General features: G+C 48.3%; 1 protein-coding gene across 2 annotated transcripts in view; it reads right to left on the bottom strand.

Annotated features, from left to right (window-relative positions):
- The window catches only part of EPHB1 (EPH receptor B1), a 419,068-nt gene that overhangs the window by 91,637 nt on the left and 313,657 nt on the right, over positions 1 to 13,774 (bottom strand). The window lies entirely within an intron of this gene.

Below are 13,774 nucleotides of genomic sequence, written 5' to 3'. Positions count from 1 at the left end.
AGAGAGGAGAACCTGGAGACAGGGATGTTAATGAGAGAAGAACTGGTCACTGCAGAACTACTGCAATGGAAAGGAGTGTTCTAGCAAATACCTCTTTCCCAAACTGCATGCAAGATTTTGCTGCACTTCAAAATACAGGGAGGAGGCATGTCTCAATGAGACATGAACACAGACAAACAGCCGAATTCATTCAGACTTCTGTCAGAGTTTTCCAAATGAGGGCATTTGCAACAGAGAGCTCACAAATATAAATGAAGAAATGATACACAAACCAAACATTTGGAAACAGGATAATAATTCCAAAATCTGTGAAGTGATTCCAAAACCTCTGTTCGGAAAAAAATATTATTTATTTCCCAATTCGACACTTTTCACACGCTGTAAGTAAAATGAAAACAGTCTGGAAATAACAAATGAGGGTTGTCTTTCTAGGGGAAGAGGCGGGTAATGGATAAGGCTTCCAACTGCGCTCTGCTCAGGGGCTGTTCCGTTTAGTCCTGGCACTTCTGCAGCGATAGGAAGGTCGTATCCTCACGCAAACCCCACTTCACATGGGTTTCTCGGGGGACTGTGGCGGAGCGACACTTACTAGCCTCACTTTAAATGAAGGGATTCCCGTCTAGAGCATGGCTACGGGTCTGGGCGTGGGGGTCACTTTGCTCTCTGCTCTCGGCTTGCTGGGCTCTCAGGGAGTACCGAGGACATGCTGGCCCCCAGGCCAGGGGTAGGGATGCTGAGTTCTTGTCACGAAGATGCTCACAGTCCTGGAAGCCCCAGGAGAGCACAGGGTGATACGTGGTGTTAGGAGGGCTTAGAATAATGGAGTCCACCCAGGACCCTGCACAGTTCCCATTAAGGGCCCCCAAAACACACTTGCAAGAGCTCCCACCCTTGGGAGTATAGCCGACTCATGGCCCCGGCTGCTGCCCTCGGAAGCCACTTAGAGCCCCACCCTCCATAGGCTGCTTCCAGCCATTGACTGAGAGCAGTGAGGATGCTTCCAAAGACCAATTCCTAACCCTTCTGTTGGGCAGCTTTCCCCCAAAGACTCCCCATCGGACTCACCGATACTTCTTTATACAGCGTGGTGGTCAAAGTCTTCCCATCCAGTCCTCTTTCCTGCCCTCTCCCCTTCATTGTGATCTGATGGCTCTCCTGGCTTCCTCTGGCCTCCCCTCCCATTTCCCCAATCTCTGGCACCTCTAATCCCATCTTGATGTCTGCTTCATGGAGGACCTGATTTTATGCAGTCCTGAATCCCCCTATTAAGGATTCTCTGCTGGGCCCTGCTGTGTCTCCAGGGACGGGTTGCTCACTGCCTCTGGGAGCTGTGGCTTCATACTTGGGTAGCTCTCACCAATTTGCGTGTCTTCCTATCCTTATCTCAAATTCGTCTTCTTCTCAAAGGTCTCAGTTCCACTGACTAAAGTAATAGTGAATGCTCCTTCTTCCACGGAATGGCTTGTCAAATAGCTAAAGAAACTAGTTAGGTCTCCCCTGAGTTTTTCCTGCTGAAAAGAATGGCCAGATACTGTGAACATTTCTCCCATGACATGTAGTTACCCGAGGTGGCTCTTGTCCAAATGGGGCTCATATTGTCTTTTTAGGCATGTGGCCCAGAGGTAAATTCAATTCTCCCACTGCTGTTTAAGCAGCAAAGATTATTAGGGCAAACCTACCATCTCCCATAATCTGTGTATTATACATCTGTTAATGGGACCATCAAGTTGTTTTGTTTTGTTTTGTTTTTTGTTGTTGTTTTTTGCATCAAAAACATGTTACTCAAACCATAAAAGACTCAATCTCAAAAAACAGACTGAGGGTTGCTGGGGGGAGGGGGGACGGGAGAGGGTGGTGGGGATATGGACACTGGGGAAAGTTTGTGCTATGGTGAGTGCTGTGAAATGTGTAAACCTGACGATTCACGGACCTGTACCCCTGGGGATAAAAATACATTATATATTTATTTAAAAATTTAAAAGTTAAATAAAAATTTTTTTTTTTAAAATGCCCCTGCCATTTGATTCTGAAATTACTGTCAAATCTAAGCTTTAGGTTTCCTCATGGTGCGTTCCTCTTCTTTTGTTTGTAGAGTAAGCTTCTGGCTCTGACTACAGGGATCTACATGTATGTTTTTACCTTTATGGGGCTATATTTGGCCTATGAATCTGGTAAACTGAAACAATTTTTGATCCTGATTCAACCATCAAAGGCACCTTCTCTTCCTCCTAACTTAGCATCATGATCCAGATCCATTAATGAAGTCATTAAACAAATGTTCACGGAGCATCTGCCATGCGCCAGGCACCGTTCTGGGTTCTAGAGATTCCACAGTGAATGAAAAAAAAAAAAAATTCCCTGCCCTCATGGAGTTTATTTTCTAGTGGAGAGATTCAGAGGCCAGATGGAATTGACCAATCACAAGGGATTTTAAAATAGTAACAAGGGAACCAGTGGAGCAGGGGAGAGGGTTACAGAGAATGCCAGAGTATAGGAGGCCAGCTGGGAGAAGGCTGTAGTTCCAAACCACTGGGTCAGCAAGGCCTTGCCTGAGAAGTCGATGTGGAAGCATGGGGTGGGAGGAGGGGGGCAGACACGCACACACCTGGGAGAACAGCCTGTGAGAGGGAAAGGCCAGGGTCACAGTTCTAACCTGGGAGTAGCCCAGTGTTCCAGATGAGCAGCCAAGAGCCAGTGGGACTAGAGCTGAGATGAGGCTGCAGACAATGGCTCCTACCCCGAGTGAGATGGAGGGCCACGGGAGGGTGGTGGGCCAAGGAGTGACACCATCTGACCTGTGCGTTAACAGCCTCACCCTGGGCTGCACTGCAAATAGAATGCAGGGGCCGTGCCAAGGCTGAAAGCTCTAGCTTCACACAATTGCAATGATCCAGCTGCAAGCCTGTGGCTACTCGGACCAGGTTCGGAGCAGTGGAGGGGGTGAGAATGGGGGTGGTCAGATTCTGAATAGATTTAGCACCTCTCACTGGATGTGGGGTGGGGAAGAAATGGAAGAGCCCAGATGACTCCAAGGTGTTCAGCCTGAGTAACTGGAAGAGTGGGGCTGCCGTGAACTGAGATGTGGCAAGACAGAGTAGAAGCTTCTGCACAAGGGCGCCTGGGTGGCTCAGTGGGTTGGGCCTCTGCCTTCGGCTCAGGTCATGATCTCAGGTTCTTGGGATCAAGCCCTGTATCAGGCTTTCTGCTCAACAGGGAGCCTGCTTCCTCCTCTCTCTCTGCCTGCCTCTCTGCCTATTTGTGATCTCTCTCTCTGTCAAATAAATAAATAAAAATCTAAAAAAAAAAAAAAAAAAAAAAAAGAAGCTTCTGCGCAGGCAGATGCACAGATAGGAGGTCCAGACTGGAGACAGTGGTGTTAAGCCATCAGTATTTCAGAGATGCTGAAAGCTGCAGGATAGACAGAGGCCCTCGCGGGAATGAGAAGAGAATATATGATCTACGATTCAGGAGAGGAGGAGAAATAGCCGGGGACCCGGAGTAGGCAAAGCCAATGAGATGGCAGGAAGCAGGGGAGTGGGATTACCTAGAAGTCAAGTGGCAAGGAGTGTCCTCAGGAGGAGGGAACGTGTGAAATGAAACCGCGAAGTTATGTAAAAGGAAACCAGGAACTGAGCTTGGAGTTAGCAACAGGCTGGATGCTTAAGTGGGGATGGCTCATGGCTGGCATTCCTGACCTCAAGGGCACTGGGCAGAGCCAGGGAGAGGAGGAGTTGCCACAGTGTCTGGAGTCAGGCCAGATTACAAGGGGATCCTGGTGGGGCATCAACACAGGCGGTTTGGGGACACCCGCTTCCTCCACCCCTGCCACACTTGCTGCCCAGCTCCATGCTGCCCACAGCCCACGTGGACACACGATTTAATGTGTTGCCAACCACATCAATGCCATATAGGTATCCTCCTCTGCCTTGAGAGCTAAAGCACCATAGATTAGAAATTGGAAAGATTAACCTAGTGGCCTGAGGATTTGATGGACTTGGTTCTTCCCTTGGCCTCTAATCCCTGGAAAACCACCATTCAAGACTCAACATATTTGCCAACCACTGTGCCAAGCCCCCACTCTAGTCACTGGGGACAGAAGGATGAGTTAAAAAAAAAAAAAGTCACAGCCCTGTCCTGAAGATCCCTGGCATCTAGCTGTGGTTAGGTGGTAAAGAGGTAATCATGGGGCAGGTGATCCAGAAGCAATCCAGAGCCAAATCCGAGAAGAAAGTCCCCGTTCCACGGATGGCAAAGACCTCCGCAGCCAGTCGGTATGTGGACCAGGAAGAAGCTACCAGAGGGTAAGGGTCACCACTGCCCACACTGCTCAGATTTATGGTGATGACAATGTTCCCAGACCCCCTTGCGGGCTGTTTATCCTCACACAGGTCACTCTAAATGTCTTATGTTTTCATTGCGATGGGATTTAACACGTGGGAGGGTAATGGGAGAGTATTCCTCTTCCTCCCTGAAAACCAAGGGCAGCCTACATTTGGTACTCTGACATGGGTCATCACCAATCTGGTTTTTTGGGGTGACAAATATGGATTTATTTTCCTTCTCCAAGTGCAAATGCCATCTCTAAATCTGGTGTTTTACGTGTTATGAAACATTCTTACAAAACAAAAAATAAAAAATGAGTTCAGATATCCATACAAACACCACCTTCTTCTGGCAAAATTAGGCAGACGAAAGAGGATTGGGAAGATAAACTCAAAGCAGCAGCCCCACGAACCCGAATATGCTGGTTTCAACAGGAAGTCTTGGCCTGTTGTCTTTTCTCCATAAACTTGCCTCCTCAGATGAAGAAATGGTTTTACTGAATGCTTGAAAGAGTCTCTCCCTCACAAGAGCACTTTTGACTAAATTGAACATTCTACAGAGAGAAGAAAATGAAAATAAAGAGCTCATAAAACTATTAAAATTTAGCAGAGAAATAAATATGGAACTTCTTTTAGAATTAATAAGAATTAGCTTAGGGGTTATTTGGGGGAAAAGGGCACTGAAGGCTCGAGAAGGTTCCTAAAGAGGAGATGCTCCAAAGCCCCAAATATGATCAAAATTGCCCTGTACTCCTTCTTAGCACAATACAGAGGCTGGACCTGATAAGAAATCAGGATGCAAAAAGAAGAGGGGGAAGCAATGCACAGTGTTGTGTCAAGCACCCAGACAAAATTAGCTGGGTTCAAAAAAGAACCGGCACCAGGAGTGCCTGATAAGGGAAGCTACTGCCAGTAATAAGAGGCCCTTTAGATGTGTCAGAAGCAGCAAGAGACTTAAACTCCACTGGTCAAGGGGCTCAGGGAAGGAGAAAATGCAAAGACAGGCTGAGTCAGTGAGTCACTGTCTCTTTTTCGCCAAGGAAGACTTTGGGGAGATCATACTCCCAAATTGCTTTTGAAGCAGGCAGATCCAAGATAGCATATCACATACAGCAGAGAAAGTGTGCAGAATGTTCTCGCCTGAGCTGACAAATGAGATGTGGATAAATTGCCGAGACAGGACGGCCTCGACTGCAAGTTATGAAAGAACTCACAGGTGACACAGGGCAAACAGGGGCCCACACTGGTCACAGGTCATCGCTGCCCGTGGCCTTGGCCAGCCCTCCATTTGTAAGGAAGGCTTCAGTAGTGTTTGTGGTCTGGGAGGGGGGGCGTGTATCTATCCCAGAGTCAACCCAGAATCCAAACCTTGAGTCTTTGTGTGTGGAACCATTGCTGTCCTTCCTCCGGTTCACCTGGACCATGTATTTTATGTTTGTGACCTTCCTAGACCCTTTCATTTAGTTACTGACTCAGTCATATCCAAAGTCTTCCTCTCATTCATTTTGTTTTCCTTATTTAATAAAGGCATTTCCACCCCCCCAACAATTAAGCACCTCAAATCCCAAAATATGAGAATGAGTTGATGCTTTTTTTCTAGGACAATTACTGACTTCTAATGCATTATCTTTGCTTATTAAAAATTGCTTCCTAATGTCTTAATTGATTTTTGTGTCAAAATAATTCTTTCAAACAGCTTTAACCATAATCCATTTGGGGATATAATAAATGATGTAACAGTTTACTGTATTAAATTATTTTATTTAAGATATCAAAAGCACTTAAAGCAGTTTTAAAAAACAATAGCAACACACACATACATTCAAAATTAAGTGGATCTATCGGAGAAAAATGCCTGAAGAGTTTATAGAAAATATGAAACTTGGGGTGCCTGGGTGGCTCAGTGGGTTAAAGCCTCTGCCTTCGGCTCAGGTCATGATCCCAGGGTCCTGGGATCGAGCCCCACATCCGGGTCTCTGCTCAGTGGGGAGCCTGCTTCCCTTCTTCTCTCTCTGCCTGCCTCTCTGCCTACTTGTGATCTCTGTCTGTCAAATAAACAGAATCTTTAAAAAAAAAAATATGAAACTTGGGTTTCAAGTTTTGGCAGATTTCATCTTAAGGGAAAACAGTGATGCTTCTGCAGGTAGAAAGCAGACCAGGAACAGTCTTGCTCTGAGGCCACTTCTCACCTGCCTTAGGAGCTGGGGTGAGGGTCACGGCTGAGTCGCCTTCCCCTTGGCTCAGGTGACAGCCCTTGTAAGTCTCCTGGAAGATAAACGACCTCTCTACTTAGGGGGACCTTCATAAGTGAATTTTCCAAGGAGGCCCATAGAAAGAGCCCATCTGCATTGCTCACGATAATCCATGCTGGGCAGGTGGGGGAAGTATTTCCTGGCCCTTCTGCGTGGTACGTGGCAGAGGGAAGGTCGTCACAGCGACCTCTCAGAGAGATGCTGCTATCCCACACCAAACAGTGTGCTCTGAGGCTTAGGAATCTCTTCTACCTTCCTGGGCATATGCTTTTGCTGGGAGGAATATCCCTCAGCTGACGGACATTTGGCTTGTTTACACATTTTGGCTGTTGGGAATAAGGCTGCTAAGGAACATTCATGTACAAGTTTCTGTGCTGACCTAGGTTTGCATTTCTCTTGGGTTTATATCTCATTGTAAAATGGCTGGATCACATGGTAATGCTAACTTCTTCTATTCTTTCTAGAATAGCATTTTCCAGCCAAATTATTCTTGGACTAACCACCCACAATCTGTATACCACAGACCCCAGCTATGAGGAAAACTAGGCAGGGTGAGGAATAGTCAGGATCCTAGAGCGCAGCCCAGGGCAGTAGGAATTGGCAGAAAGAGAGAAGAACTATGGCCCCTACAGATGCCATAGAGACACGTGTGTTCCTATTCCTCCGTCTGCTTCCTGTGCGATCTTGGACTAAGTTCACTTAACATCTCTGGGCCTCAACTTCATCAACTATAAAACAGGAGTATTGATCCTTGTGTTACAGATTTTTTGAATGTTCTGTGGATATGCCCTGTACTGCCTCTTGCTCTTTCTACCTAAATCTAGTCTGCTAGGCTATGGGATCTCAGCAACCACCTCACAGTCTCCTTCTGGGTCCACTCCTCTTTACATATGCAAAGCAATGCCTGGGCATAGCTCCTGATGTAAATGTGAAAGCACAACCCAGCGACAGTCCTGGGCATTTATCTGATAAATATCTTTGTGGGGATAAATGAACATGTCTACCCAGTCAAGATGGACATGATGGAGAAGAATGAGCTTGGAGAAGGGGAAGGTTCACAGCAGGGTTCCCTAGAGGTTGGAATGATGGATGCTCCAGAAGACAGATTGTTTCCTGTGACATCTCACGATGACCTAAAGTTTTTCTGGGAAGTAATCTAGGATGTAAACAATAGGTTCCTTGTCCTTGAGGACAGGGGGACCTTGTGACTCTGTGAGGGGATGAGCCATGGCCTACCCATCTGATAGTGTGACTCAAACCCAGGTGTCATGGATGCTTTCTTTGCTCTGTCCCTGCCTTTCTCATGGTCTTGTCACCTGTATCTCCTTACTCCTAACATCCTGTCCCACCTCCCTTGTACACTCCTGGGCCTCTTCATGTCACATTATACAGCAGCCAGATTACTCTTTCCAAAGCTTGATTCACACATGTTATTCTGATGCTCAAAAACCTTCAGTGGGGGGTGCCTGGGTGACTCAGTCATTTAAGGGTCTGACCCATGATTTTGGCTCAGGTTATGATCTCAGCATTCTGAGATAAAGTCCCTAGTCAGGCTCTGTGCTCAGCAGGGAGTCTGCTTAAGATTCTCTCTCTCCTCTGCCTAACCCCATAAGGTGCTTGCGCTCATTCTCCCTCTAAAATAAATAGATCTTTTAAAAAAATATTCAATGGCTTCCCATTGGAAAAAGTCCCAATGTCCCTTCTAACATTTAACAGCATGGCAGCCCCTGACCAGTCCAGGCTGCCCCCCCATTTCCCCCAGAGGAGCCCATTGCTTTCTTTTAACTGCTCCACACACCCTGTCCCAGTAGAACCCAGCTTTGGAGGATCTCTGAAACATCTCTTCATGACCCAGTAGCCTTCAGAGTCACAGATCAGGCCACATGCTGCCCTGCCTTAGTCCCGCTTGACCACGCCCACCAGGGCACCTTGTCCCCCCCCCCCCCAATTCAAAGCCCTTATTTTAGTGACTCTCATCGGTTGTAATTTCCACCTTGGGACAGTGCACTGTGATCTAACTTTCCAGGTGCTCATCTCTGCTCTCCATCACTGGACTGAACTCTTTAGGGCATAAGTCATGTCTTTAGCCTCTTCCCACCGTGTTAGCACATAATAGATGTTCCATAAAAGTGTGCCCTTACTGTAATGATTGCAGGCTCTTCTCTAACGACACTGAAGGTAAAAGGGTCAGAAAATCATGTACCAATACCTAACATGGATAGTGGCCCTTCGGGGAGGAAGGTGGGGTGGGGTGGGGAGGGGAGGCAAGGGTGTGAACTGCCTTCTACAGAGCACGCGGAGGACAGCATTGAGGAGGCTGCTCCCAGGGAGGAACACAGAGGGGGGCTGAATATAGCAGTTCTGGGAGCCCGGGGACAGGGGTGCCTTTACACGGCACAGAGCCAGAAGCTGGGAGGCTAGGGCTATCCTCACTTCACTGAAAGCTTTCAGCTGAAATGCTACCCTAACATTAGTAGCCTTCTAATTTTTCTTCTTTTTTAGGTGCTGTGGAATCCTTTCTCCCAACCAAATTTTCCTTGAAGCCTTAAAGGAGAAACAGCGCAATTCAGAGCTGCTCTGGGTGAATCAGAAGCAGGAGTCCCAGAGCCCTGAAGCCAGTCCTATTTCCTACGTCCCCAGCCCAGACTCCGAACAGCTCACCGAGAGATCCAAAAATTCTGGAAAGCCTCCAAAAGCCCCCTTGAGGCCTCAGATTAAATTATGGGTGCTCCTAAAAGGCATGGGTGACAAGAGTGGGAGTGAGGGGTTGGAGGTGGTGGGTTACCTTTTCCTTACATGAAACACATTCTTCAGAAAAAACTAAAATCTCAATTTATTTTTTTTAAAGAGTATTTGGTTTTGTTTTGTTTTAAAGATTTTATTTATTTATTTGACAGAGAGAGATCACAAGTAGGCAGAGAGGCAGGCAGAAAGAGAGAGGGGGGAAGCAGGCTCCCTGCTGAGCAGAGAACCCTGGGATCACGACCTGAGACAAAGGCAGAGGCTTTAACCCACTGAGCCACCCAGGCGCCCCTAAAAATCTCAATTTAAATGTCAGCTAAAGACTTCAGGCCCACCAGTACGGAAGACAAAGAAAAAGAGTTTGCACACCGATGAATTGTGCAAACGACGAATTGTGTTTCCTCTGACATTTCTATTCTGGGAGATAACTTCAGGAAGGTGCTGCTCACATAACGGGTTCTCCCTCTGATGATGAAAACTCATTTCATTGCACAAATATGCTTGAATTTTACATTAGGAAGCCTGACTCATTAAATATTTTTGGTGCAGTAACACTTCTGGCCAAAGTAGATTAAACAAACAAGCAATTAGTTTGCAGACTGGATATGAATATAAAAGCAGAATTAATTATTTTTCTAATTATTTTCCTCTATTGTGGACATTGGCTTCTTGACTTCTGCTCCGGGCTTGCCTTGAGATGACCCTGACACGCCCTTCCAATCTTCCTCTTTACCTTGGAGTCAGCTAAGGACAGAGGACTGCTTTGAGGGGATGGCATCATTTTGATTCTGTTGTAGAATATTGGCTGAATCTCCCCCTGGGCTCAAAAAAGCAGGAGTGGGAGAGAAAGTGGGGGTCTTAGGCCCAGGTGGCTGAGTCAGCCTTATATCCCTGACTGGGGCTTCCTTCCTGGGTCCATCCACAAAGGTCCTGATTCCAAGCCAAAGGCAGGGATAAGACAGCTGAGGGTAGGAGCTGGGGGCTGCTCTGGGGATGCAGGTTTATAGCAGAGGGTGATATTAACTCTGATGTGGAGGCGTTCTGTGGTGGGAACATCCAACTGATCCTGCTAGTTCTCAAAACGGGATCCTTGATCAGCATCACCTGGGAACTGGTGAGACATCCAGAATCTCGAGCCCCACTCCAGGCTACTGGATCACAAACTCGGGGGTGGGGGAAGGGCTCAGCAATCTGTGTTTTAACAAGCCCTTCAAGGGATTCTGATGTACATTTCAATTTGAGAACTATTTGTCTAGAAATCTAGAAATTGGAATATAAAATTTTGAAAGGACATCTGAGGTTATTCAGTTTTCTACTAATTCTTCCAATTTATGGGTTTAGAGCACTGACGGTGAGAGAGGAAGTGACTTCCCTAAGCCCTTAGCAGGTGAGAGCAGTGACAGAAATGATGGTGCTGGCCATCTCTGCTCTCCTCCTACACTCAGGCTTCTAGCCCGGGGGATGCCCGGCACGGGGGAGGGCAGTGCCTCAGGGAGATTAGGGGAATCCAGACAGGTGGAAATGGGTGGAGCCCTGGGCCAGAGGAAGGAAGCATCCAGCTCATGGGGTCCTGGGTGGCCTCCTATCCCCACAACTGTATGGGTCTCCCTTCTCTTGACTCTGATGCCTGGGGACACCTGTGCCCTGCAGCCCTCTGAAATGTGGCAGTGGACAGTTTCATGCCTAGCACAACTCAAGGTCAGGAAGTGGGCTATGCCCTCCTTATTCCCAGTCACCATCTCCACACTGTGGCTCACCCTCTCTGGCACCCTCTGTTAAAATGTCACTGGGCAGAGCTGCCGCTCTTCACGTTGGGAGCACTGTGTACTCACTCTTACCACCATTCCTGACTCACTGAAGACCTGGGTTTCTGTCTGCTCCATCCCAGGACTTGCCCTTTGGTGGATGACTTCCATGTCCAACCACTTCCTGTTCCCCGACCCCCACCACTCTTCCACATCTGCCCATTCTCATGGCACACCTGGATTCAGTTTCACCTGAAGTGGCTCCATTTTCAAAGCCACAAACTCAGGTCTTCTCCTTCCTCCCAGCAACCTCTGACAAGCCCCTGCAACTCTGGCTGGCTCAACCAGCCCTCTCGGCCGTGACTTCCACCCCACACGTCAGCCCTCTTCCTTATGTGCATCCCTCATTATCCAGCCCAGTTCCATCTTTGTAATAACCTAACTGGCAATAATCCCTTAACCCTCAGGCACGAGTCGCCTTTATCTTTTCTGAGGACACAGCCAGCAAAACTCATCTCAAGAGAGATCCATGATTAACTTCCTGCAGGGTCAGCCATGCACTGCTGAGAAGGTCACGTAACAGGGCAGGTGGATGGCTTCGTAAACACGTGATCCCCAGCTTCCAAGGAGCCCTCAGCGCTTCCTGGAAATGAGGGATTTCTCTCCTCAATCCCATCCCCCACTCTCTGCAACGGCCCTGCCAAACTTGCCATGCTCTTTGAACCGTCGACCCCAGTACTTCGTGCACCCTCCGCAACCAAGCTCATCTCCCACGTTGTGGAGAAAATACCCAAATGCAGAAGTCGTACCTGGACTCCGGAACTCCAAATGTCCACAAATCACACATGCGCAGAACTGAATCCCCCCCTCCCCTTGCCACTGTCCCCGAACACTTCCAGGGCCCCTGGCATGTCTCCAATGTATTTGCAAACCATCCGCTCATTCTCCTGGTTTGTTTTCTCTCTTCTCCATGTCAGCTGTCTGTGAGACGCCCCCTAGGAAAGCTGTTCCCTAAGCCGCATTTCCAGTCCCCTCTCTGAGGACCTGTGGCCACGTTCAGCCCAACACCCACAACCGCCGACAGCCTTTCCTCCCTTCCAAATTGTGGCACCTCATCACCATGCCTCAAGGCTGCTTGTTGTGCTCAAACTTCACCCTGTTCCTGTGGCACAGCTGTCTCCCTTGTCCTTACAGTCCTTGTCCTGGGCCCTCACTCTCTCCCAGGGTATCACATAAGCCAACAGACACCGGGAGGTCCTGTCCCCAGCCAGTGCCCTGCACACCCACCCCCTTCCAAGCTTCCTCCACCACAAGCAAACATGCACCTACAAACAAGAGATAGCCGGCTGGTTTATGAGGCACCACAAGACCATGAATGTTAAGTAAGGCCAGAGCAGAGGACACTGTGCTGACGTACAGGGGTTAGTGGAGGAGTGAGACCTGGTCTTTTCCCCTGGGAGCCATAAAGTCTATCAGGACAAGTACAGCCTATGTGCATGAAAAACTAATGCACGTGCAAGAACTCATTGTATCATCCTTGTAACTAGTACAGTTCAGAGACCAATAAGGATTTTGTATGGGGCAGACAGTGCCACCAGGAAGTTCCCGGGGGTCTTGTGCCCTTGAGCTCTTCTGGACAGACAAAGCATTTGCTCTGTTCTGAAAGGAAAGGAAAGAAGAGAAGAGAAGAGGGAAGGGAAGGGAAGAGAGGAGGGGACAGGAGGGAGGGGTGAGGATGGGAGAGAGGGGCGGAGAGGAGAGGGGAGGAAAGAGGGAAAGAAAGGCACACACATGTTAAGATCCTAGGGCTCCATTCTTTCGCCGATGTCCTGCAGCTGGGGCCTCAGAAGGAAACTGATCCCAAGGCCTGAGGGTTGGCCAAGAGTCTCCTTTGAACTGGAATAGATTTGTGGTCTGGTGTTGCCTTTATTTACCCAGAACATTTAATGCGCCTTTTTTTTCTCCCTCTTTCACATCCGCTCAGAGAAGATGTTAATTTTCTGAAATTAAACACTTAGCTTGATTACTGTTTTGTTAATTGCGTCATTCAAAAACCCCTGGTGCTCCCGCCTGTTTAACATGGCTGGCGCTGTGAAAATGACAGGCACGGAGTTGGCACGCCGGTGGACAGACAGCGCGTCAGTACGCCGTCCCAACCACCCCCAGCTATGCATTCGCTCCAGTAGCTGGGGCTTGCCCACAGGGGAGCCGCAGCCCGGCTCATAGCACAGGGTCTCTCTGAGGGCCATGTTTTGGGAGGACAGTGCCACCAGGAAGTTCCAGGTCTCAGCCACATCTGGAAGAATGTTGGGGCTTAACTCCAAACCCAGCACCCGCCCAGAGATGTGTGATGAAGTGAAGACCATAGAGAGGGCTCAAGCTGCTCCACATGCAGACGCCTGAGCTGAGTCTAAGAAAGACTGAGGCTCTCATTCATACATTTGCTTGACAATTTATTAATCCCTCAATAAACATTTATTGACTTCTGTTATTTCAGGCATCTAGCTAGACACTGGGGAACAAGAGCCAATAAGACGGGTACAGGCATGCTGTCCTGAAGATTACGGTTGGGGCTCACGGAGCTGACATTTGCGGGAGGAGCGCGGGGCAGACACATCACCAGAACCCCTCCTCCCTCCCACCTCCTTTGCCAAGGCCATGGGGCGAACAGCAACTAGCTCATGATCCAACTAGAAGTTCTCTCCGTGAGGTT

The sequence above is a fragment of the Mustela lutreola genome, chromosome 2, assembly GCF_030435805.1.
Source record: "Mustela lutreola isolate mMusLut2 chromosome 2, mMusLut2.pri, whole genome shotgun sequence".
In the NCBI taxonomy this organism is placed as follows: Eukaryota; Metazoa; Chordata; class Mammalia; order Carnivora; family Mustelidae; genus Mustela; species Mustela lutreola.
This window is presented reverse-complemented; position numbering and strand designations above follow the sequence as displayed.